This window comes from Sitophilus oryzae, unplaced genomic scaffold (genome assembly GCF_002938485.1).
Source record: "Sitophilus oryzae breed Bouriz unplaced genomic scaffold, Soryzae_2.0 scaffold_1974_pilon_pilon, whole genome shotgun sequence".
Classification (NCBI taxonomy): Eukaryota; Metazoa; Arthropoda; class Insecta; order Coleoptera; family Curculionidae; genus Sitophilus; species Sitophilus oryzae.
Genome location: NW_022146695.1, coordinates 1918483 through 1945353, shown reverse-complemented (window position 1 = coordinate 1945353; position 26871 = coordinate 1918483). Strand labels below are relative to the sequence as shown.

At 35.3% G+C, this 26871-nt stretch overlaps 1 protein-coding gene across 9 annotated transcripts in view; it reads right to left on the bottom strand.

Moving 5' to 3' along the window:
- LOC115883641 (disks large 1 tumor suppressor protein) overlaps positions 1-26871 on the bottom strand; it is a 1010644-nt gene that overhangs the window by 431353 nt on the left and 552420 nt on the right. The gene's annotated exons all lie outside the window — the stretch shown is intronic.

Here is a 26871-nt window from a genome sequence, read left to right as displayed (position 1 = left end):
TTTTTTAATAAATTTAAGAACGTAAATAATATATTATACAGCGTGTTTCAAAAAATATGTGCCATCTCTTGTGGGGAGATTCATCAAGTAAAAATAAGATTTTTTTTATCAACATAGACGATTCACCAATTCTGCTTTGTTTCGTAGATACACGGGGTTAAAATCTTTATTTATTTTCGATTTATTATAATTATCTTAATCAAATTTTGTACAAATTCGTGCATATGGATTATCACTGCATTATTTAGTATCAAATTCATTAACAACGTCATTCAAAGTGCCTCAAGTTAATATATCATAAATCATGTATCATATAAAAATCTTCTTATCGAAAATTATATTACTTTCGATGATGCTACACAGAAGTTACACATTTGACAAATAACAATATTGTCAAATACATCTCAACCTATATTCATCAATGTCTCTGAATATTGACGAAGCTGTCAAACACATTGATCCAAAATGGAAGATTTTGTAGAAGAAATAAACATACAGGACGACAAAACCAAACTGGATAGAGAAAATTATGATCAAAATTCTCCTAGATATCTAGACGATAACCAAAGAGAATCCACCCATCCCTTATCCGAAAACCCCATTTATTTCTACCAGACAACTGAAGAGAAACAGTTTCCAAATGTACCACCTCCAACTCCCAAGGAACTTATAATTGATTTATATGTCACTGTGCTACACAACATACCAGATTCTGTAGATTATCTAAGCATACCCTACGTAAGGGAGCATGGTGATCGAGACTCCATACAACTAATATCCGAATATTTTTCTTGTCGAGACTACAAAAACAATTTAGTACAGTTCTGGTTTCTTGATATAATCGTTGATTGCATTTGGAAACTACAAGACGAGTTTAGATTTCCAATAGATCAGCAAAAAGTCGTTCTAGAATGGATACTGTTTATATTTATGCTAATTATTCTTGAAGAAATGAATAGAGATTTACTCTTTGACATTTTTAACGAAGCTCTAATGATTGCCGAAAATTACATACAATCGGGATGTTTAAAACAACCCATACCAAAAAATATTTTTGTTCTGAAAGAAGAACAAGATGGAGAAGCAATGGAAACTAGAGCAAGTGTGGTTTCTGCATTATCAGAAACATCAACAACCTCATTGAAAGTGACTCAAGCTAAACCTTCCTATCAATATGTTTTGATAAAGTACGACCAGGAATTCAAAATTTTTAGTATCTCATAAAAATCTTCTATCGAAAATTCTATTAATTTCGGTGACACTACTAGAAGTTACACATTTGACATATAACAATCTTGTCAATTACATCTCAACCTATATTCATCAATGTCTCTGAATATTGACGAAGCTGTCAAACACATTGATCCAAAATGGAAGATTTTGTAGAAGAAATAAACATACAGGACGAAAAAACCAAACTGGATAGAGAAAATTATGATCAAAATTCTCCTAGATATCTAGACGATAACCAAAGAGAATCCACCCATCCCTTATCCGATAATCCCATATATTTCTACCAGACAACTGAAGAGAAACAGTTTCCAAATGTACCACCTCCAACTCCCAAGGAACTCATAATTGATTGCTATGTCACTGTGCTACCCAATATACCAGATTCTGTAGATGATTTACCCATACCTTACGTAAGGGAGCATGGTGTTCGAGACTCCATACAACTAATATCAGAATATTTCTCTTGTCGAGACTACAAAAACAATTTAGTACAGTTCTGGTTTCTTGACATAATCGTTGATTGCATTTGGAAAGTACAAGACGAGTTTAGATTTCCAATAGAACAGCAGAAAGTCGTTCTAGAATGGATACTGTTTATATTTAAGCTAATTATTCTTGAAGGAATGACTAGAGATTTACTCTTTGACATTTTCAACGAAGCTCTAATGATTGCCGAAGATTACATACAATCGGGAGGTTCAAAACAACCCACACCAAAAAATCTTTTTGTTCTGAAAGAAGAACAAGATGGAGAAGCAATGGAAATTAGAGCAAGTTTGGTTTCTGCATTATCAGAAACATCAACAACCTCATTGAAAGTGACTCAAGCTAAACCTTCCTATCAGTATGTTTTGATAAAGTACGACGAAGAATTCAAAATGTTTAAAGTGCCTAACAAAAATCTTCCTGTCGAAGATTGTTTATCTTCCGTTGGCGCCCCTTCAGAAGACGGATATCAAATAAAAGAAAATGTAACTGAGTCAAAAAGTGATCTTCAATCAGAAGTAACAAAAACAAATTCTTCGATGGATTTTATCAAGGTAGATATGTCAACTCCACCAAGATTTAAATCTTTGCAATCCTTAACAAAGAGTGAAGACGATGCATCTACTGGTGAGGAATCTGGTGAAACAGAATCTGAACATGAAAAGAAATGGTAAGTTATTTTGACAAAGGAAATTTCAACTGAAATACAGTTTTTCGAAATATTTTTAGGATAAGTATTCCAAGAAAAGAAGAGATAAATTGTCCTAGTAAAACACTTCATGAAGAAATTAGCAGTAAAGTCGATGAAACAAATACAAAAGAAGTTAGATCAAAAAAAGAAGTTTTAGAAGAAGTATTTCGGGCCTTTTATGAGTATAATTTGTGGCAGCTTGAGCAAGAATACACAAATAACCCGAACATTGGGTGGATTTCATCTCTGACAAAAAAGACAGGGTTTTCAAATTATGACAAAACTTCTAAAAAAGGAAAACAAGTCCCTAATAAAAGACATGAAGGTTCTGGTGATATTCCCCAAAGTATATTTGTCAACTCCTGTGTGCTGTTGGCTGTGAAAGACATAGTTTTTGACTACTTTTATATAAATTTTTGTTTCGAACTGATAAAACATGTGTTTAAAAACCCTCAATTTTTAATCACTCAAGACCTAAATACCGAATGGAATATCCCTAAGGATATAAAAGGAGACTTAAAAAAACCTATGCCAAAGAAGCCCAAAAAGGAAAAACCAAAAAAAGAGAAAAAAGAGAAAAAAAAGAAAAAAGAAAAAAAAAGTTCGAAAGGTAAATCTACAAAAGGCAGTAAGAAAGACAAAAGCAGCAAGAAAAGCAAAAGTTCAAAGAGCACTAAAAAGAGTAAAAAAAGTGACAAAAAAAGTAAAAAAGGTAGCGATAAAAAAAGTAAATCTTCTTCTAAAAAAAGTACAAAATTGACTAAAGAAGAAAAAGCGGCGCTCGATAAAGAAAGAAAAGAGCGCGAGGAAATCGAAAGACTAAAAATGAAAGAAGAAGAAAATAAAATTTTCATGTTTCCTCTAAAAGAAGCGGTAGATGATGCTTTTTTTGCCGGTATATTTCCAGATTATAAACCGAAAAAAGGCAAAGAAAAAGCAGGCAAAAAAGATAAGAAAGGCGATAAAGATAAATCATCTAAAAAAGCAAATCCTCCAAAAAATAAGTAAAGGGAAAAAATAACAAAAAAAGTTTTATATCTATTTTATTTCATTTTTATTTTTATATTACGATGCGGCAAAAACAGTTGTTGCCGTATATATCTCCATTAAAATATTATAACGTATTATACCGTCTAGACATGGAAAATATATGACTCTAATAAAATCCGAAAAAAATATCATTCACTGATGTTTCATTATAATTAATATATTTGATAAATTCAGAAATTAAGGTAGAATAATGGATGGATACTTTAATGTAATATTCGCACTTATTTATTTTTGAAACGAAGTCATATCAAGATTATCTCAAAAGCACTTTAGAAAATTTGGTTATTTTTTACAGTTATTATTATGTAGGTATATTCTGGCAGGAAGACATTAATATCGTCCTTGTTTTGTCGACCAGATGGCGACTGTAATGGACTCATCTTAGAATGTAAAATATAATGAGAAAGGTTTATAAGTTGTAGATGAGAGCAGTGAATCTTCTGACTTCATTATTTCATCTCTTTGTGTATGATTTTTATGTTGGTTAAGTCGTACATTTAGAGAACGTTTTATCTCTCTTCAACATATGACTCAATGCAATCGCAAGGTACCTTGTAGATACAGTTTTCTCTTGCTTTGATGATTCCGCTTTTTTTTGTTAAGATACTCTTTAAAGTAGTCGCAGACTTAAGAACGGTTTGATTGGTGTGGCAAAACTCGCGTCCAGTGTAAAAGTAAAGTGTTTTGGTGTATTGTGGTGAATTAGTGCTTTATTTTACCCAACCATTATAAAATTCAAATTGTTCTTAAGTCTGGGACCAGTTTAAAAGAGTATCTTAACAAACACAAAACCGGATTCATGAAAGCTACGGATTCCAACCCCTAATTGTAATCTGTTTGGGTATTAGCCTGTTTTTTTCTGATGTTACTTTCAAATATGGAATCGTCATAAGAGAGAGAGAGAGAGACAGCATCTTTCTCAGGCTGTTGGACCAATACGTCAGTCTGGAATTGGATATAATCCTTTCCAGAGATTTCGCAGAGTAAGTAAATACTTTTCACACAGTTGAATGCATGGCTCTAGTATATAAGCTCCGTAGTTTTAGGATTTAGCTCACTTGGATTACTACTTATTATTATATCACTTACTACTATAGACTACTTGGATGTAACTATACAGGGTGTCCCAGAAATAAGTGCAAGTATTTTAACTGGTAGTATAGTTCAACCCCAGAAACATGCCTATGAGGTTTTTTTTGCGAAAAAAAAAATTGAAATTACGAAATTTTTTGGATTTTTTTTTAGTTTTTAGTTAAAAAAAACATAATTTCTTGATAATATATCAACATAGGTATTAGATCAAATTTATAAGGAAGAAAATCCAGAAAAGATCCAGTGGTTCTCAAAATTTTAGCAAAAAATAATTTTTATTAGAAATTTTCAAAGTAAAATAACTCCGTTGTTTTGGACTTATTTGAAAAACTATAAGGAGAAAATATGTTTCTTTTTTCGAGATCTACCATCCCTTAAAATACTTACTTGCACTTATTTCTGGGCACCCTGTATAGAATGTTCAGCCATCGTTCAACGTCACTCATATATTGTCCAACTCTCTCAATCACTTGACAACCAGATGAAAAAGATTGGTGACGTCATAATGGCATTTTGTAAATTACTGCATATTCCTTTGAATAAGAAGACTAAGGAAGGAGCATAATGCTATCCATGTATTCAGGCATGGTGGGCGGAAAAAGCACTCTATGGTGGGGATCCTTGACAGTTCTGTTTGACGATTCATTTGACACATTTGAATTTGATTTGAAATTTTGTGGATTTGTCAGTCTTTACGGAGCTTATTTTATGTTATTTATTATTTATTATACTACTGATAGTTGTATAAAGGTAGTAAATCTAGATGGAAATTGTGGCAGAACTTAAATTAACAGTGACATTATCGCGATTTATCGAAAAAGATTCTAAAATAGTTGGTTGTGTAGCGTGCGGTAGATCTCGGCAAAAATTGAGTGAAATAATGGAACAACTTTTCGCTAGGAAGTGACTATATAATATACATACGTGTAGTAAACCGATCATTTATGAAATTCACTTAAATTAACTAAATTATATATTTTTCTTGCATTTTAGCTTTTATTTATTACTTGTCAAAGATTACATGTCAAAGAATTTAGATACGTTAATTTGACTTACCTGCTTCAGTAGCGTATCGGATGTTTGTGTTAATAAATACTTATTATAACTTATCTATTTTTATTAGAATTATATATATTTTATAACAATTTTAATAACTACCAACATTTATTCACAACGTAAAATAAAACAACAAATTATTGAGTCTACCCCACGTCTACCCTACATCATAGTTTATTATAGAACGACACTGATAAACCGGAATTTAGGTCGGCCATATTTGAGGCCCATCGCGGTGTACCTAAGATTTCTGATATGCTCCTTCCAGCTCCTTCCTTAGTCTTCTTATTCAAAGGCATATTCTGTTTAATAAAATTAAATAAAATTAGAACGACACTGATAAACCGGAATTTAGGTCAGCCATATTTGAGGCCCATCGCGGTGTACCTAAGATTTTTGATATGTTCCTTCCAGCTCTTTCCTTAGTCTTCTTATTCAAAGGCATATTCTGTTTAATAACTGTCATTGTCATTTGATTTGGGGTTATAATTTTATTGTCGGACATCTATCAATGTCAAAATTTCTTTTTAGTAATTGTCATTGTCATTTGATTTGGGGTTATAATTTTCTTGACGGACATCGACCAATGTCAAAATTAAAATTCGATTGTTGCTGTCAAACAAAATTCAAATTTTTTTATTGCAAAAATGCCTCAAAGATTTAATCAAAATGAACAAGAGTTCATTGCTAAGCTTATGAATTAGTTTTCTCGGGAATTGACGCTGGTAATCAAATTACACTCTTACCCGTGGACGCCGTATATGAAGTAAGTAAAATGCAAAGGTGTAATATTCTTATGTAAAATACAAATTGATAGCGTTTTAAAATAATATAGCGAGTTGCTGATGCTCTTCTGCTTATCACGCCCTCTCCTGCCGAAGGTTGGCGATCTAAATGGCAATTGTGGCTCTGGAAACTAGTCCGGAAGATTTCCGCAGACGAGTGTTCAAACCATCTCCTTAAATCTTTTAGCAATGAGTTCTGGCGTCTTCCTACTGATCTTTTCTCTTGCACTTTGCCCTTTATTATGAGGCGCAGTATTTCGTATCTATCACCTCTCATCACATAACCCAGGTATTGCATTTTTCTTTCCTTGATGGTATTCAGTATCTCTTTTTGTTTCTGCATTCGCTGGAGTACTTCATCATTGGTGATCCTTTGTACCCATGAGATTCCCAGCATCCGTCTGTACACATATATTTCAAAGGCTTCTATTCTCTTTTCGGTCTGTGAATTTAGTGTCCAGCTCTCACATCCATAGAGTAACACAGAGAAGACGTAGCATCTGACCATTCGAGTTCTGAGTTCCGCACTGAGGTCTCGTCTAAGGACTCGTGATGCTCTAGAAATAGGAATTTCAACAGTCTAAAGGATTGGAACTAAAGGGATCGTCACCGACGAAGAATTCAAGACAAAATGAATAAATTCCGAAAAAAATGGAAATCGCTCAATCAAAAATAATATAGGAACGTGCTTAATGATTTCTGAACAATAATTAAATTAATTTTCTTTGACAAATAATGATGACGTAATGGTGAACAATGGCTGAACAGTCTTTAGATTACTTCTAAAAATGTTCACTTGAAAAGTTTGTTTGTTGTTTAGTTTTACTAATGAATCATCGTCTAACACAATGAAAGAAAAAACAGATAGATAGATACACTAGAAACTAATAATAACATGTCAAAACACTAATTTTGATTACTGTGACTTAACAAAGCCAGGAAAATTATACAAGAGAAACTCTATTACTACAGTTATAATAAGATTATAACCTGTATATAGTATTGCTTTGACACTTCCCCTAGGAGATGCAGCTTCCCCTAGGAGATGCAAGACCTTGTCGTTGGTGGGGAAGCTCCTTGTCAGGTGCTGGCGGAATCTCTTCTAGCACTTTGGCTCGGTCCAAGAAGCATCTCACTCATTGTCTTGTCTCTGGCTGTAGTGGCCAGGGAATTGCACCAAGACATTTAAACCAGGCACCTTCTACTGTCTGTGGTCAAGTCTCGCGGGTAGAGGTGTGGGGGGTCTTGGCTTAACCGCCTGGACCAAGAGGAGACAACCTCACCAAAAACCTAAATCCTACGATGGCGGGGCCAGGTCAAAGGGATGCGTGGCTAGATGGATGACTAGCCATTACTGGTCTCAACCTTGGGGGCATCAGGGGCACCCCATTGTATTTACCCCTTACTTCTACATGCGGGGCTCTGTAGAAGTGGACTGACTATCCCTAGCGACTCGTGGGAACACTATGAGATCAAACTATCATAAAAAACACCACCGGTGAAGCTGTGGGGAAACCCCTAGTAACACTGGGAACATTATGAACGAAAGTTCCAAGGACCAATCCCAAAGGGAACTACAGGAGGGGCGGCTGACACTTGTGCGAGGCCAGCCTCCACAAGTGGTACACAAGCTATCACCTCTTCTAGTAAGGTTCGGGAGTCCACCTCTAGACCTAACAAGCGACACCAGTTACCGTTCCGTCTACCAGGCTTGGGTCAACCAGGCGGGTTAGACGATCCGCTGAGAGTAGGTCTTAGCGGAGCACAAGTACGGAGATACCTCCGGCTGCTCCACGAAGGACTTGCTCCGGAGGAAGCAAAAGCCAAAACTCTCCTTGAAAAAGGAACTAAGAAACAACCTGGCGCATCTCCACCAAAGGGCAAGAGAGGGAGCGAAACCTCTCCCCTTGCTCCGTCAAGGAGAGAAAAAAGCCAGGATGGAAAGCCGTCCCACACCGAGAGGCAAGCAGGGACGTATCACTAGCTATGCCGCTATTGCTGGACAAGTGAAAATTGCGGTGCTTCCAAAGGAATATCCGGAGGTTGTACTGACTACCGAGCAGCAAACGGCTCTAGAAGAGGCGATACTGGACGAAGTAGTAGCGAGCGGATTGCGACGCAACGATCCACAAAGTGTGGGTCAGCTGCGCTTTGCGGGGATACACTTTAGGGTGGGCATGATCCTCATAGATTGTGCATCTGAAAAATCGGCGGATTGGTTGGTGGAAACGGCACCTAAGCTTAAAAAATTGGCAGGGCCGGGACTGGTTGCAATGAGGGGAGAAAACATCCCTAAAGGGACAACCATCACGGTCTTTCTGCCAAGAAGCAAGGGAAAGACACCGCCTACCTGCTAGACCTTATCCAAGCTCAGAACGAGAATGTGAGTACATCGAGCTGGCGAGTCCTCAACTCGAAGGAGGAGGGCCATGGTCAGGTCCTCACAATAGAATTGACCTCAAATCCAAGGAGGCAATAGAGAAAGAAGGATATAACCTCTATTATAGATTCGGGACGGTACCGGTATCAGGTCCAAGAAAAGAACAAGCTAAAGAGGGGGAGAAAAATGGAGACAAATACTCCAGCCTCCAACTCACAGTACATCAGCCGGAGACAAGCTCCTCGACTGTGAAGGACACGGTTGGCGTAACTCCAGCCGTGAAAGGGTGTATATCCTCGGAGGAGGTTGATGACCACCCACGGAGGAGGAACATCTGTTGCCAGGGGGGATGGGAAATACCCTGTCCTCCCTACAACAGGGGGACCCTACCTACCCCAGAAACCTGATGCATGGGATATCCCAAATAAACCTGCACCATGCAAAAGGGTCTTCTGCCCCAATCACAAGACTCTTTGAGAAAAACCAATATGTAATGGTATTAGCCCAGGAACCCTGGGTGTACCAGGGACAAATTAAAGGGTTGTCTGGAAAAATTCCAGTGTAATATATGATAACAGGCAGGAACTTCCCCGAGCCTGTATTCTTATAAGAAACAACATTAACTACATATGTGTTTCAGAATTTACAACCCGGGATCTTGTTCCAATCATGGTTCAACTTAATATCGAGGGTTGTAGCAAAAATATCGTGATTGCCTCTGCATACTTTCCGGGTGATGGGCAGACACCGCCTCCGGAGGTAGAGGGGCTCGCGCGATTTTGTAGCCAACGGCGACTACCTCTGCTATTGGGATGTGACTCCAATACGCACAATGAGGTATGGGGAAGCACTAATACTAACACTAGAGGTGAGTGTTTACTAGAATTCCTCTTAGCATACAATCTTGAAGTTCTCAATATAGGGAACACCCCCACGTTTGTGACAAAAACGCGGGCGGAAGTATTAGATTTAACAATCGGGAGTGCTAGTGTAACTAGTTACGTGAAAGATTGGAGGGTCTCAACGGAACCTTCCCTATCAGATCACAGAATCATCGAGTTCAAATTAGGAGGAATCATACTCCAAACTGAAATTCGAAGGAATCCAAGAAAAACCGATTGGGAACTATACTACACCAATCTCGTAGACAACCTGGACCAAATAGATGCAGGTAGGGCTAGGAACCACCTGTATCTAGAATGGTACGCAAAGGAAGTCAGTGGTGCAATATTGGATGCATATGAATCTAGTTGCCCCACAAGTAAGGGCATACAAAAAGTAACAACAAGCCCTGGTGGAACAAAAGCTGGCCAATCTTAGATCGGAGGTCCGACGACTCTTCAACAGAGCCAAACCCAGCGGCGAATGGCAGCTCTACGCCGAGAAATTAACTGAGTATAATAAGGAGATTAGAAGGGCAAAGCGGTCTGACTTCAGATGCTTCTGCGAAAACATCACTTCAACTACTTATGCAGCTAGGCTACAGAAAGCTATGGCCAAGAGTGGGCCCATCCCCAACATGGCACTTAAGAAAACTGACGGAAGCTACACGGAAGGAGATGAAGAGAGAGCTAACCTCCTACTTCATACACACTTCCCAGGTAGCATATCTATTGATACGCAAGTAGCTCCGACCGAACCCCACAATCCTCGCAGGGAAGACTGGGAGACGGCCAAGCTAGTAATAACAGAACAAAAACTGAAATGGGCTATTGACACCTTTCAGCCTTATAAAACAACAGGAATAGATGGGATTTTTTCCTGCCCTTCTAAAGAAGGGTCAGGAAATAGCTGCACACCATCTATTAAACATTACAAGAAGCAGCTTAGCGATGGGATATATACCAAATCCATCTGGAGAAGAGCTAAAGTCATCTTCATACCCAAAATAAATAGCAAAACTGACTGGGCTAACCCCAAATCATTTAGGCCTATTAGTCTCACATCGTTCATATTAAAAACGATGGAGAAAGTAGTGGACAACCATATTAGAGTAAATCATCTACAGGTTAAGCCACTGCACGATAGTCAGCATGCATATAGAGCGGGCAGATCCACAGAAACTGCTCTGTACCAGTTAACTGAGCTAATACAGGCAAGCCTGGATAGCAAAGAAACAGCACTTTGTGCCTTCTTGGACATTGCAGGGGCGTTTGACAATATACCTCACAAGGTGGTCAAGCGATCTCTTGAAACAAGAGGGGCGAACAGTACGATAATTCGCTGGTTTTGGGAAATGCTCTCAACACGAACAGCAGAGGCTGAGATAGGTACCAAAACTGTAGTTGTTAAACAACGCAAGGAACTCCACAAGGTGGAGTGACCTCCCTACTGTGGAGCTTGGTAGTGGATGAACTACTGGAAGAATTAACTCTAGCGGGAATACACTGCATAGGGGTACGCAGATGACATAGTCATCATTGCACAGGGGAAACATGAAGGCACCCTGTGTGATATTATCCAAAGAGGATTCCGCATCGCTGAGAGATGGTGCAGGACTGTCGGGCTGAGTATTAACTCAGATAAAACCGCAGTAGTGCCATTCACCAGAAAGCGAAGTTTGAAAAACTTGAAAAGAATCCATCTAGATGGAAAGGAAATACTGCCATCACAGGAAGTGAAATATCTGGGAATAACCCTGGATAGTAAACTTCTCTGGAACAGGCATATTAAGAACATTACCAGCAAAGCCACAAAGGCTCTCATGTATATATCTAACATTTTGCGCTGGATGTATACCATGATAGTAAGACCCATGATTACTTATGGAGCAGTTGCTTGGTATACAAAACTAGAGCAACGTACAGCAAGGCAAACCCTGTGCAAAGTACAGAGACTGGCATGTATCTGCATCACAGGTGCCATGAGAACATGTCCAACAGCAGCAATGGAGGTCATTCTAGACCTAACACCACTGCATATTGTCGTCGGTAGTTATGCCAATGCGACAATGATTAGAATGGTCATTGACGGAAACAGTACTGGGAGAATTTTCAGGTCAGGGGCTTGGAACACCCTCAAAAAGAAAATTCCACTTCTCCAACTCCCAGTGGATGATATACCAAGAATTTACAACTTTGAGAAACACCTCACTGTAGTATTGAGTAATAAAAAGGATTGGAAGAAAGAAACGCTTACTCAGCATATAAAAGACCATACCATCACGTGGTATACTGATGCTTCCAAAACCAAAGCAGGGACAGGGATAGGAGTATTTGGGCCGAAAACTCCGAACCAATGGGCACCTACCCCAGTATCCTTCAGGCAGAAATTTGCGCTATCGAAAGATGCGTACAATTTATCTTGGATAGGAACTATCGAAAACAGGAAATTGCCATCCTATCCGATAGTCAAGCAGCACTTAACGCGATCAACTCAGTAACCATCAATTCGAAGTTGGTCAAAGAATGCCTAGAGAAGCTCAACAAATTAGGCAAAGAAAATAAAGTCCTCCTACTCTGGGTGCCTGCTCACCAAGGGATAGAAGGCAATGAAAAAGCAAATGATCTAGCTAGGAAAGGAGCGAACACTCCACTAACTGGACCAGAACCGTTCTGTTTTCCAAACGGGAACCAACTGAAAGCGGAACTGAAGAATCTGGAAGACTCCATCCGTAACTTGGAATGGGTGTCCTCCAACGGTCTAAGACACTCGAAAAAGTTCCTTAGAACTTATGACCGAGAAAAAATCAAAGGTTTTCCTTGATTTAAGTAAAAACAATCTTCGGATTGTCACGGGGTTTCTAACAGGACACTGTCTCCTCAACGAACACCTCAGTAGGCTGAAACTGAGAAACAACGGCGAATGCAGATTTTGTGGGGAAAATGGGGAAACACCAGAACACCTTATCACTGAGTGCGCCGAGACGACGATTCGTGCCATGAACCTTGGCACGTCTGATGTCGAGGATGGAGAGCTGGCCTCTGTGGAGCCGTCTCAGATACTGGCTTTTCTTAAAGCCCTGAGACTGTATGATGAGTTATAACTCGTTATAACTCAAGAAAGGGGAACACACAATAGATCTATAAGGTCGCGGTGATTAACTCCCCTTCTAAACATTCTACATTCTACATTGCTTTGACAAAATATCCTAATAAACAATATTTGAGCTGAGGCCGATAGTGCCAAAGCTTTGGCACAGTCAAATATCGAATATACACAACATCCCTTCGCTCTGTGTATGTGTTTAATCCGCAACCAATATGTCTTCAAATCACGTACTCATCGGGGGGCTTGTGACGTCATGTCATCCCTCGACAGTAACTATTAGGAATGGGAATTAATATCAGCCGATCAATTTTGGCAACGTAGCTAATTCGTTTGGCACATGATGGAAATATACAGGGCGATCGAAATAAATATAAAATTAATTGGTTAACTTGTTTTCAATTATTCTTCATCATAACTAACAAAATTTTCTTTAATAAACACTTTAATTGGAATAAAACTATACCTATCTAATCTACCGGGTGTTGCATCGTCGGACAGGACATAGGAAATCCCATGTAAATTTTAATGGGGTCAATTAATGGCTTCCCTAATTATTTTAGAGAATAATTCTATTTAGGTTTATTGAAGAGCACTAAAACCCACATTCAGAAGAATAACTTTAGATATTTTTGATTAGCTCGTTTACGAGTTATCGCCGATTTCTTTTTAAATATTTCTCCTTTCTTATGGCCCTGTATTTACTTATGAGCACCAGTCAAGGTAAAAGTTAACTGTCAAATGAAGTTGTCATTTCAGAAATTTACCTATTTAGTGCTTTTTTATTATTGAAAACTCATTCCTAGATCGTATATCTTAAAGATGTATTTATAAATACAAATTAATATGAATTAAAGTAAAATAAAGTAATCAATTACAAGGTTAATTATAATATTATTACAATATTCAATAACTTATTAATTTAGGTACTATTAAATTGTTAGAACTTTAGGATTTAAGATGTTCAAATATTCCTCCATCGACTGCTAGACAATAACCCAGGCGATCATAAAATTCTCTTCTTACATTCGCTAGTTGGTAAACTGAAATTCTATTGCATTCGGCAGAAATAGCATTTTTTAACTCATCTAGATTTGGGTATTTTTTATCCTTGTATATACTGTTTTTTTAAATGGCCCCAGAGAAAGAAATCATTTGGCGAAATATCAGGAGACCTTGCTGGCGAATTTACTGTATGAATTAGGCCAATAACGTTTCCGTTAGAAGAGGTCAGGGACGCCGACGAACATCATGGCTGAAAAATATTAGACAGTGGACGGGAATGACGACCGTACATCTATTCAGGGCGGCTGTCAGTAGGATTATGTGGACCAACATGATTGCCAACATCCATAGAGGATAGGAACTGAAAGAAGAAAGAACGTTTCCGTTAAAACTATTGTCTAAATATTCCCGAACAGCCAGGGTACTATGTGCCGGGCAGCCATCCATTTGGTACCAAACTTCCTGATTTTCCCTAGCGGCATCATGTAAAGCAGGTAAAATATAATTTTCGAGTAGTTCCAAATAATATTCTGCATTTAAATTTCGCGTAAGAAATAATGGCCCGATAATATTGTGTCCGAATATCCCTGACAAACATTTACTTTCTGTGGATATTGCGTCCTTGTTTCGACAAACCTGTGTTGGTTTTCTTTGTTCTAATATCGATAATTTTGAACATTGGGTTCATTATTTAAGGTAAACATGCATTCGTCAGTGAAACATATGTTTTTTAAAAATTCCCTATCCGTGTTTGCTCTGTCCATTATATCAAAACAAAACGCCTGCCGCCGTATTTCGTCCCCATCTTGTAGCTCTTGGTGCTTTTCATATTTGAAGGAATAGTATTTATGTCGTTTCAAAATTCGAAACGCTGTAGTGTGATTTATTCCTATTTCATCCTCAAGTTTCCTTGTGCTGATCTTTCCATCGTTCTCTTCCACGCACAATAAAACTTCCAAGTCGGTATGATTTCTTGCATCTTTTTTGTTCCTGCCTTGCTTCACATCTGCAGTTATTTATTAGGGTACCTTTGTATATTCCTTGTGATTGTAGATTTTCCAGGTATCGGTCTATTCGGATGCAGAGCAGCAAACATATCCGACACCTTTTGATAACTATTTCCTTGATAATACCATTTAATCATCAATACTTTTTCTTCGGTAGTGTAATTCATGGCTAATATTTTCGATGTAGGTATGAGTTTTTAATAATAATAATAAAGCACTAAATAGATAAATTTCTGAAATGACAACTTCATTTGACAATTATCTTTTACCTTGACTGGTGCTCATAAGTAAATACAGGGACATAAGAAAGGAGAAATATTTAAAAAGAAATCGACGATAACTCGCAAACGGGCTAATCAAAAATATCTAGAGTTATTCTTTTGAATGTGGGTTTTAGTGCTCTTCAATAAAACTAAATAGAATTATTCTCTAAAATAATTAGGGAAGCCAATAATTGACCCCATTAAAATTTACATGGGATTTCCTATGTCCCGCTCGACGATCCAACACCCGGTATAAAGAAGTGTTAATGTTATAAATTGTGTATGAAAAATAGTTTATTATCATCATTATCATCATCATCTTCAGCTTATTCAACCATTTCCAATTATGGTGTAGCCTCCCTCATATTTTTAGATACTCTCTTTGTAGTTGGGTCTATTGCTGTCTATTGTTGGCCATGCGAGCCCAAGCTATCCTTGCTATTTTCCTAATATCATGGTCCCATCTCAGGTTTGGTCATCCTAAGTCCTTTAATTTCTCGTGGGTACCATGCTGTAAATTTTGTGGTCTATCTGTTGTTTGTCCTTCTCACCAGGTGTCCTGCCCATTGCTATTTGAGGGACTTAACTCTGTGAATGACATTTATTACCTGGGACTCTTGTTGTACATACCCTATTCTTTTACGATCTGCCTTGGTTATTTCTAGCATATTTCGTTCCATTGAGCGTTGGCGATCTGCAGTATCCTTATGATGTCCGTTTTAATTGTCCAGGTTTCGCCTGCATAGGTCTGGTAGTACACATTGGTCGAATGTTTTCGTCTTTAGATAGAGTGGCGTTCTACCGTATGATCGAATAAAAACGGCGTCAGCGATGGCTATGAAATGACAATCGATGACATTTTTAATATAAATTTACATATAAAATGACAGCGATCTTCATTTCATAGCCATCGCTGAGGCCGTTTTTATTCGATCATACGATAGATTTGAATATGATTGAGTTTCTTCCATAAGTACTCCACGCTCGCTTAATTCTTCTGTTGATTTCTGGTAGTAGAAATCCCGAGGAGCTATGTACTAGTTGTCCCAAATATAGATATATATATATATATATATATATATATATATATATATATATATATATATATATATATATATATATATATTCTTCAAAATATTTATTCATTACAATATGAAGTCAAAAATTATTTCTTTTGCTTTTTGTCCACCAGGTACTTAGCAAAATGAAATACCTATTAAAGTAATTTTTTTAAATATTTTATAAATTCTTCTTATTTCAGAAAAATCAGTTAAAAACGAGTATAACGTTAAAATTGCGGCCAATCAGAGTGATATCGCCTTTTTTTTGCTGTTCTGTTATACTGCTGTCAGACCGAAACTTTTGTTGTTCAATCAAGCCATTTTGTCGAGATTGATGATTGTCCTGACCAACAATGACGCGGAAAAACTGCACCAGGACCGATAATTACACCTGCAAATTTATTGCCCAGTTGCAAAGTTCTTTTTTTAATTTAACCCCTCTAAAATCAGTGAATTAATTGAGTTTATCTTGGTAATAGAGATAGAGCAAGTATAAAACAATGACTGAAATAGTTGGCAAGTTAAAAAATATAAATAGATTTAAAAAAAAATTGTGTAAGTAAACCTAATTTCAAAAAATATAGGTTAGGTTATGTGCTCGTTTTTATTTTGAATATTTATTTAATATAAAATGCACATAATATTTCTTCTATAAAAGATATTTCGCCGATTACGTTCAATTTAAAACTTTGTATTGAATGCCAGGATGAAAATAAGCCGTGATTATGTATGCGGGCCTTAGCTCTTTATATTATATAGGGCGAGTCTTAAATAAGTGTAAATATTTTTAGTAGTGGTACTTATTTATGAGCTTTTTCGTGAAAAAATATTCTTGAAAATTTGTAATTTTTTGAAAAATATTTTGGAAATTTTTTTAGTTTTTAGTTAAAAAAACATAATTTGTTGATGATATGCTAATAGAGGTAGTTGATTAAATTTACAAGAAAAAAAATCCAGAAAAGATCCAGTAGTTTTCAAAATTTAAAAAAAAAATATTATTTTTGGAAATTTTCAAAGTAAAATAACTCGGTTAATTTGGATTTACTCACCCTGTATAACGAGAATGATAAGTTAGGAGAAACACTATGCTCGATATAGAGAGTGAGTCTTAAATAAGTGCGAATATTTTCAGGGCTGGTAGATATCGATAAAAGAAACATATTTTCTCTGCTCCATTTTTCAGATAAGTCCAAAATAACCCAGTTATTTAAGTTTGAAAATTTTAAAAAAATTGATTTTTTTTGAAAAAAATTTCAGAGCCACCGGATTTTTTCTGTATTTGCATCCTTTTTAATGCCGTAACCATAGAGTAAAGCCGTAACTATGATAATATTAGAGATTAAGAAATTATACCGTGAGGGAAAATTGGCGGTGAACAGGCAGTTCTAAAAAGTTTTCGAAAAATATACGGGGAAATTTAAAAATAAATGCACGATTTTCAACATCTTTTTTTGCGAAAAAACCTCCTAGACGTGTTCAAAATATACCACCCCTGAAAATATTTGCACTTACTTACTCACCCTGTATAAACATTTTGTGATATACTCGCTATTTAAACCCGTGTATTTGTATATGCCGGTTGTTTACGATTTTATTCGATGGTGGCAGCACCGGCATGGTGGCGAGAGTACACCTAGCCTATAAACTATAAAGTTATCATTCACTAATTCTGTTATAGTAAAATATTTAGTAAAATCTCTTCCTACAAAATACAATATATAAATTTTATAGTATGTACTTGGTAGTAAATATAGATATATGATCTGGCTATCTCAAACCGTTTTATCTTTTGACAGAGCGTATATACTTCAGCACATACTCTTCGGCAATGTTTGCTTTTCGCTTATCTAGCGCTGAAAGAACCCTCCAGTTATTTCTCGCAAACAACAACAACAATCTCGGAGATAAGATGGCGTTTGCCTTTATACGACTGCGTGCATAAACAAACAATTCAAACTTTTCCCATTACTGCACGAAAATTACAGTTTAGCATTAAACCTGTTGTTGTTCCTTGCCGTTTATACGCCCTATGTTCTTGATCGTCTTGCAGTTAATATCTTCCTCTCATTGTCAGGATTTTATCAAGTATTTAGTTAATTTACGTATTAAAAACTTATGCCATCTGACGAGTATCAGTGATACTTTAATCTGTCTTTGTCATATTAGTCTAAGAGCTAGCAACGTTTTCGATAAAGTATTTTAAGAAAGCTGGCTCTTTTATATATCTTTTACTATGCTCTCTGGAACAGCATGCGACCCATCTGGCTCCGATACCCGTTGCGTTCACTACTGCGCATCCAAAGAAGATCATCTATTTTTTTTATTTAGTCCGTTAAATTCTAGTATTGAATATAAACCGACCAAGTCTCTATAGCTCAGCGCGTAGAGGTTCCGCCTATTAACCGAGGAGTCAGAGTTTGAGGCCCGGGTTAGGGCAGATAAAACTTTTTTATTTTATTTTCCTTTATATTCTGATAATAAAGTTTTAAAATACTAGAATTTAAAGGACTAATAAAAATATAGGATCTTCTTTCAATGCGCAGTAGGGAACGCGAAGGTTACCGGCAGCCAGACGGGCCGCATGCTGTTCCAGAGAGCATAGTAAACGATATATTAAAGAGCCAGCTGTCTTAAAATACTTGTTTTCCCGACGTTGCTAGCTCTCGTGCTATATGGATAGAAAACAGTTGGTAGCCAACAAATCTCTGGAATAGTGGAGAAATTCACCTTGGCAGAGTTAGGCAAAACTCATGGTAGGACATTCAAATGATGGAGATAAACAATTGTGATTGATTAAAATTTTATTTTAAGATGAAACTTTTGTTATCAACATTCTGAGAATTCGAATAATAAATTTTATAATGATAAGATAAGTGACATCTTTCTTAAAAGACAGCGATTTAGGGTGACAATTTGGTTATGTAAAATTTAGAGTGACAATTTTGATTATGCAAAAGAAATACATATTCCGTGAGTTTACTGGTTGCCTAACGATTGACATTATTTTAAAAATAAATGCCTAACATGAATAATGAACAAAACATTTAAACAAAAACAGACCACAGACCAGACAAAACAAATTGTTGATTATTAGCAGTTAGTAGTCAGAGATATAGATGTAGTATTATTTCGGTTTAATGGCCACAGCTGCCAGGGTGATAGAATTATTGTTTTTTAATAAAAATAAAAAAAAACATTACAAAATTATAAAGCTAGAATAGTATACGGTTTTAGTCTCCCAGCAATAAACATTTGTACGGTTTGATATTTAATCAATGTGTAACATTGTATTAAAAAGGTAGACTTTTTAACTAAAAGTATTTATTTTTGTGCCAATTTTACCACACGAAAGAACGAAAATTATGTTTCCTCTAGCTTTATAAAAAACGATATGAAAAAAGTTATCGTATAAAATATGTATACATTTTTTCTGCTTATGACAAAGACTGTACTTAAAGAAAATGGAAAATATGTTTTTTTCGCCCAATATGGCTCACTCTATATTTTTTATCATATATTATAGTTGAAGCGGAAAGAAGATTACTGATGATATCTAGTGGAAAGAAAAATGGTAAAAAAAGGAAACTTGGACGTGGTTTGTGCGTAAGTAAAATTGACATATATTTCCAAAAAAATCTAGTGTATACCGGGTGCGTCTCAAAAGTGGCTCATCCCTATAAATTTTTTATTTTTCCATATAAAAAAACGAGATTTGGCATGTTAGTATATGACATAAATTAGGATTGATTTACGTATTCAATTGCTTTTGGTCCCTTCCTGTTTCACCGGAAATTATTACAACTTTTAATTTTTTGAGTTAATAATCATCTGCTGATGATGCTAACATGGTTAGCGAAACGCGCGTCCAGTGTAAAAGTAAAAGTGTTTTGGTGTATTGTGGTGATTTAGTGTTTTTATTTTGCTATTTACTTAGCGTTGAAATTACACAGAAAACCATATTTTTTATTTTATTTTGAAATTTTTTGATTAAATTATACATGGTACCTATTTCCTAGGTTAGGTACCTTTTTCTAGAATTTCTGTGAGCTACTGTAACTTTTAATTTTTTGAGTTAATAATCATCTGCTGATGATGCTAACATGGTTAGCGAAACGCGCGTCCAGTGTAAAAGTAAAAGTGTTTTGGTGTATTGTGGTGATTTAGTGTTTTTATTTTGCTATTTACTTAGCGTTGAAATTACACAGAAAACCATATTTTTTATTTTATTTTGAAATTTTTTGATTAAATTATACATGGTACCTATTTCCTAGGTTAGGTACCTTTTTCTAGAATTTCTGTGAGCTAAAACTTCCAATAAAAATAAATTATAAGGTTTTTAATCAAGTTTAAAAAAGTATACAGAAAATCAATGTTTATATCAATTATAACCAATAGATGAATTAGAATTGTTTGAAATTATATTGTATGTAAGTCCCTATTCACGCAAAAAAATATCATTTTACTATACTTTTATTTTACAATTTTAAGTCCTTTATATCACATTTTCCAGTTTCAAAAGAATGTCTGTCTTGTCAAAAGATAAAAATGCGGGCATTTATAGAACTTAGAAAACCGGAAAAAGACGTTTCAGTTGGATCCCATTACAATTGCTAATTTTAGAAAAAAGATCCAAATAAAACATGGTGGAAGAGACAAGATAACTTCGTTTCGTATTCCCCGAGATTCTAGAAATGTTATAATCATATCCGCTATTTTATGGAAATATAGACTATATCCGTTTAGAAACATATGCATATTTTTTGCTTCGAGGATTTAGGGAATATAAAAAATTCATATCTTTTTTAATATATACCGGATATTAAATATTTTGAAGAAATATTTCGCTTTAGTGTGTACTTTTATTGTAGATAAAAAAACCTGTCGTTTCCATGAATATAAACGAAATTTAATGTTTCAACAATTTTATTCAGGGTATAGAGTTACTAAAATAAAGTTGTAACAGATAAAATATACAGGGTCAGTCTTAAATAAGTGCAAATATTTTCAGGGGTGGTGTCGTATTTCGACGCCAGATGTTGAAAATTGTGCATTTTTTTTTTAAATTGCCCTGTATATTTTTCAAAAACTTTTTAGAACTGCCTGTTCACTGCAAACTTTCAAGGTATAATTTTTTAATCTCTGATATGGTTACGGCACTAAAAGGGATGCAATATTGCCACTTCCTACATGACCTATAGTTCTAAATATTCATGCAAAAAAATGCCACTAACAAATAACAAATTGGTCAAGTGCGAGTCGGACTCGCGCACAAAGGGTTCCGTACCATTCATTATCTATACAACACTAGATACTATATTATTATAAACTTTTTTTCCGATTTAACTGAAATTTTGAATGCACGTATAAGTAATTTTAAAAAAATGAAGAAACACATTACTAAAAATAGTATTAATCAATAATAAATATGTAAAAAGTAAAAATAAATATGTAGAAATATGTAAAAATTAAAAAAAAACGATTAATAAAAAGTCGCCTTGACTAGGATTCGAACCTGCCTTACTACGTCTCCAACGTTATAGCAGCGTAAAGTCCTAAAACTTTAACCACGCGGCCACCGAGAACTTGAAAGATTCTATGTAAAATTCTTACTTAAAAGATATGTTTAGTGAAAGTACTTTTTTATTTATAAACATTTATTTAATTCTGTTTTTAGTATTTGTTCTTATAGCGGTGACAATTTCAACTGTCTAGCTATAAGTGCGCTTTCACACACGCCGGCAAAATCGGTGCCGGTGCCGGAGCTGAAATCGATTGCAATATAAATAAATTAGCTCCATCACATATACTCCGATCCGGTAAAATAGTCGGGGCCGGCAAATACAATAGAATTAAATACAACTGTCGGAACGGGTGCAAAGCCGGCGCCGACTCCGGTACCGATTTTGCCGGTGTGTGTGCAAGCGCTCTAACGGTTCATAAAATGGACAGCGAAGTCTTAGTAATAGGGTTCACATTTTACCCTTTGGGTACGGAACCCTAAAAATTGCTGAAAGAGGGTGAAAAATTCAGAAACGGTAGAAACACAAATACCCTGTATTGTAAAGTGCAGAGATACTAGTTAAGCCATTATGATTAATTTATCTATCAGTATAAAAACATAATCCCTTTAACCGTGTATTTTCTATGAAATTATAGTATTATTTATCAAGTGTAAAATTTTCAAATCCTGGAAAATAAGTGCAATAATTTTGTAATTTTTGCAATTTTCAAGATGCCGCCAGACTTATTTGCCAATTTTGTAAATCAGCGAGACTTGCTTTTGAGTATAGTTGGTGATTGCATCAAACGATACGTTAAATTTCAAGCATTGGAAAATAAGGGTAATGGATTTCAAAAATCTGTAAAAAATTTTCATCCGTGAATTTGCAGCCAGACTGACTTTCTTGAAACCTCTTGAAATGTGCCAGACTATTATTTCAATTAATAAAATGATTCACGTTAGTTAATGTTAAATATTAATGACTGGAAAAATAAGTGGACTTTTTATCTTATTTAGAAAATCCATCCGAATATTTTAGCCAGACGCACAAATTGTCAATATTAATGTCACCATCCGATGAAACTATTATACAGGTTGTTTCAAAAAACATGTGCCATCTCTCGTGGAGAGATTCCTCACGTAAAAATAAGATTTATTTTTCATATCAACATAAGTTCGATTCTTCTTTGTTTCGTACCTACAGGGTGTTAAAGTCTGAATAATCTTTCGATATTTATAATAATTTTCTTCCAAATACTTTTAGTGATTCGAATGAAATTTTGAGGGTAAAAGTTACTATAAGTGTATAAATTTTTATGCGATAAATTTATCAGGGACGTGCATATGGGTTATCACTGGACTATTCTTCAAAAAAAACATGTGCGCCACTGACTTTTTTCTTTTGATATCAAAATTGTGTAGGCTGTTTAATGCCAATTAAAAGTTATCTCTTGATATTTTGTTGAATTCGGCCTTCTTGATGAAAAAAACGCAATTTTATTAATTACAATAATTGTAATCGGTACTAAACTGCTTACACTATTTCATTAACAAGAGAAAAAAAAGTCAGTGGTGTACATGCTTTTTTATAAAAATATTCCAGTGATAGCCCATATGCACGTTCCTGGCGAATCAGTCGACACTTTTTTAGCATTAAAATATGTAGCACTTAGTAACTTTTACCCAGAAAATTTCATTCTAAACGCTAAAAGTACTTGGAAGAAAATTATAATAAATCGAAAAAATATTAAGGCTTTAACACCCTGTAGCTACGAAACAAAGGTGAATCGGACCTATGTTGATATGAAAAATAAATCTTATTTTTACGTGAGGAATCTCCCCACGAGAGATGGCACATGATTTTTGAAACACCCTGAATATTCACATACTGAGAAAATAAGTACCATAAAATTTCACTGCTTCCTGGACTAACCGTATACAAGGGTATACACAGCCATTTTCTAGAGGGTCTTCCGTTTTATCTGACCGACAAAACGTAATGCAAAACGTTAAGTGTAGACGGAGCCTTAGTAAAATATTTGATATTTCAGGAAACAACATATTTTATAAGGACAGCTTTGTATGAATTTAGTTCGATTCAACCTGCAAGCAGTCACGGACTTTATAAAAATCAGTGACATGTTCCGCATCCTGTTTTTCATTAAAGCTATTCCTACGCCACTGCTGAAAATATTTCGCCGCATTTTGCATACTTTCCCGACCGCCCGGAAATTTAATAAGACTCCGGAGGAAATGCGAGAATATTTTCCGACCCACCCGCGCAGTACGTACGGGTTACTCTTTTCTATCTTGGGAGGCGCACAGCGGAAAACCAAAATTGTAATGTGAGTTGCCACAGAAAATGTACAGTTTCCGGTCTGTAATGATTATTTCAGTAAAAGTGTACAGGGTGGGTCAAATTCGACGCTTTTAAATGGAAACACCCTTTTCTATAGGAGATAGACGAAAACTAATATCGGTGTCTGGAGCTCAATTTTCATCAAAAACATGATGGTAAAAACCGCACATCAATATCTGTTACCGTTTCGGAGTTACGGGGTGTTTTTTTCAAAAATGTGCATTTTTAACAAATCGTTGTAACTTTTTTGCTATGGAAAATTTTGTATTTCTATGAAAACATTTCCAAAGCATCTTTTTACAGTAAATTGAATTGTTTAAGTATAATTTTTTAAAATTAATAATTTAAGAGTTATCAACAGAAAAATTGATTTTTATATGGGACACCCTGTATATTTTTAATTTATTGAAAAGAATTTAAAATTACCTTTCAAAAATATAACACACTTGATATTTTGCTCCGATTCCTCTTCGAGATATAGAGTATATAAAAAATTCGCCCGCTTTAAATAAGTAGGCTTTGAACGGCACCGGCTGTAATGCAAAAACATTCTAGCTGTGAGCATCAATTAAAACGAAAATAATATTTGCTATGAGAGATGCAGAATTTTATAACAATTTAAAATATATTTAACCAACATCAACACATTTAAACTATATCTCATAACAATAAAAATAAATAGCAAACCAATAGTTCGACATATCGACCGTCTTCTGTTATGGAGAGACGGGGCAGTTTTTGAACATTTCTTGCGGAATTCATTAACTCAGTGGGGGTGAAAGATACCCTCTCATAACTGCTAAGTATTTCTAATTCTTGTCTAGATTATACAGAGGAATAAGGAACCTTTATTCTTCCGCAAATATATCCATAGGATTAGATCCATGGGCACTAAGTCAGGGGGCCTCGACGGCCAACGGCTGGGTTCTTGGTCAGCTATTCAATTATTCTTGAAATTGGCTGCAGAAATTTGCTGATAACTTCAGCGTTCAGAGGCGGTGCGTCGTCTTGCTGGAAAAATGTTTTCGAGTTCCATTAAGGGCATATCATCAATGAGGGGTCCAAAGCCTACTAGTTAAAAGTGGCGAACTTTTAAAAATCTGTATTTCGAGGGGATTATAAACAAATATCAAGTGTGCTATATTTTTGGAAAGGTAATTTAAATTCTTTTCTAGCTAATTAAAAATATACAGGGTGTCCCATATAAAAAATCAAATTTCTGTTGATAATTTTAAATTATTAATTTTAAAAAAATTATACTTAAACCATTAAATTCTACATGTAAAAGGTGCTTTGGAAATGTTTGCATAAAAACAAAATTTTCCATAGCAAAAAATCACAACGATTTGTTAAAATGCATATTTTGAAAAACACCCACGTAACTCCGAAACGGTAACAGATATCGATATGCGGTTTTCACCATCATGTTTTTGACAAAAATTGAGCTCCAGACACCGATATTAGTTTTTGTCTATCTCCTATAGAAAAGGTTGTTTCCATTTAAAAGTTCGGAATTTGACCCACCTCTGTACAGATTTCCTGAGTCCGAATGTACCTGATGTCCCACTAAGAATAGCTCTCGGCTGTATTTCGGAAAGTATTGGCCGTAGAACCTAAAGAAAAATATATTTATAACTAAAAAGGCCATGAGAAATTGCTGGAAATTATTTTCAAGTTTATAGAGTGGCCTCTAGAGGGCAAATAAGCCGCTACGGCAAATAAGAAAATTCAAGTTTTACAAAATTCTGCCTAGATAAGGGCTACTATGAATAATAGCTTCATAATCTTAAGAAAATTTCGGACTTTTCTTGTCAGAACCATTTTTCCTTGCTTTTTCAAAATGCCTTTATTATTTGAAGTAGTTGAAGTTGTTGGCATAGAAAAAAATGCATTATTACATTTTTTTTAATTTTTACTCTTTAATGTTTGCATAATTATTAATGTAAAATACAAAGAGAGAGAGAGAGAGAAAAAAAAATTAAAAAAATACTTTATATTATACACATATGTATTTTCTTTGTTTGATTTGTTTTCTTTTATTTTTTATTTGATTAATACATAGTGATAACATATCATTATAAAAATATTATACATATTATTAAAAACATATTATTCAGTACTTAAATACCGAGTATTGAAATTATCCTATTAAGCCTTTACACTAGAAGAAAGTAGAAACCCCGTATAGGTTAAACCGAGTAAGTTAAACCCTAAAGAAACTAAAGTAACGAGTCCTATTACCAAAAGTAACTAGTAGTTACGAGTCTACATAAGTAACTAAAGTTTACATCACTAGTGCACACACAATTTTTAGAATTAGGCAAACAACTTCATACAGTCATAGATTAACCCACTTATTTCCATAAAACAATTTTAAACCCCAGAACGGAAATTATAAAGAAAAAAAATATATAAAAATGAACAGGGTATTAAAAAAACTGGACAGAATTCATGTGAGGATCCAGTTCTTCCACTCTTAATTTTACATAATGACGGGACTTCACAAAAAATATACTACTAAAACCCATTAAACATTTTATAACATCCGCGTTTTTTCTCTACCTCAAAATCCCACCGCACAGAACAGACCGATGTTGGAAAATAAGAATCCCTCTATAAATAACTAAACAAAAAACCCGGAACAGACCCGACAAAGCTCTGTTTTTTGTCCAGGACCGAACCCTGAAAATATCGAGGGCCAGAAGAAATAAAAGTCCACGTTCGCTCTCCGGGCTTTCAAAACACTTGACAGCATCCAATTACCCTCGTCTAGGGATGTTCGTATTTCAAAATGTTCGATATTTTTAAAGTTTATACCAAACCAAACCAAACCAAAGCTATACACATAAACTTGGGAAAATTATTGCTGATGACTAAATTTATCAACTTTATCAGTAAATACACATTCAATTTAAT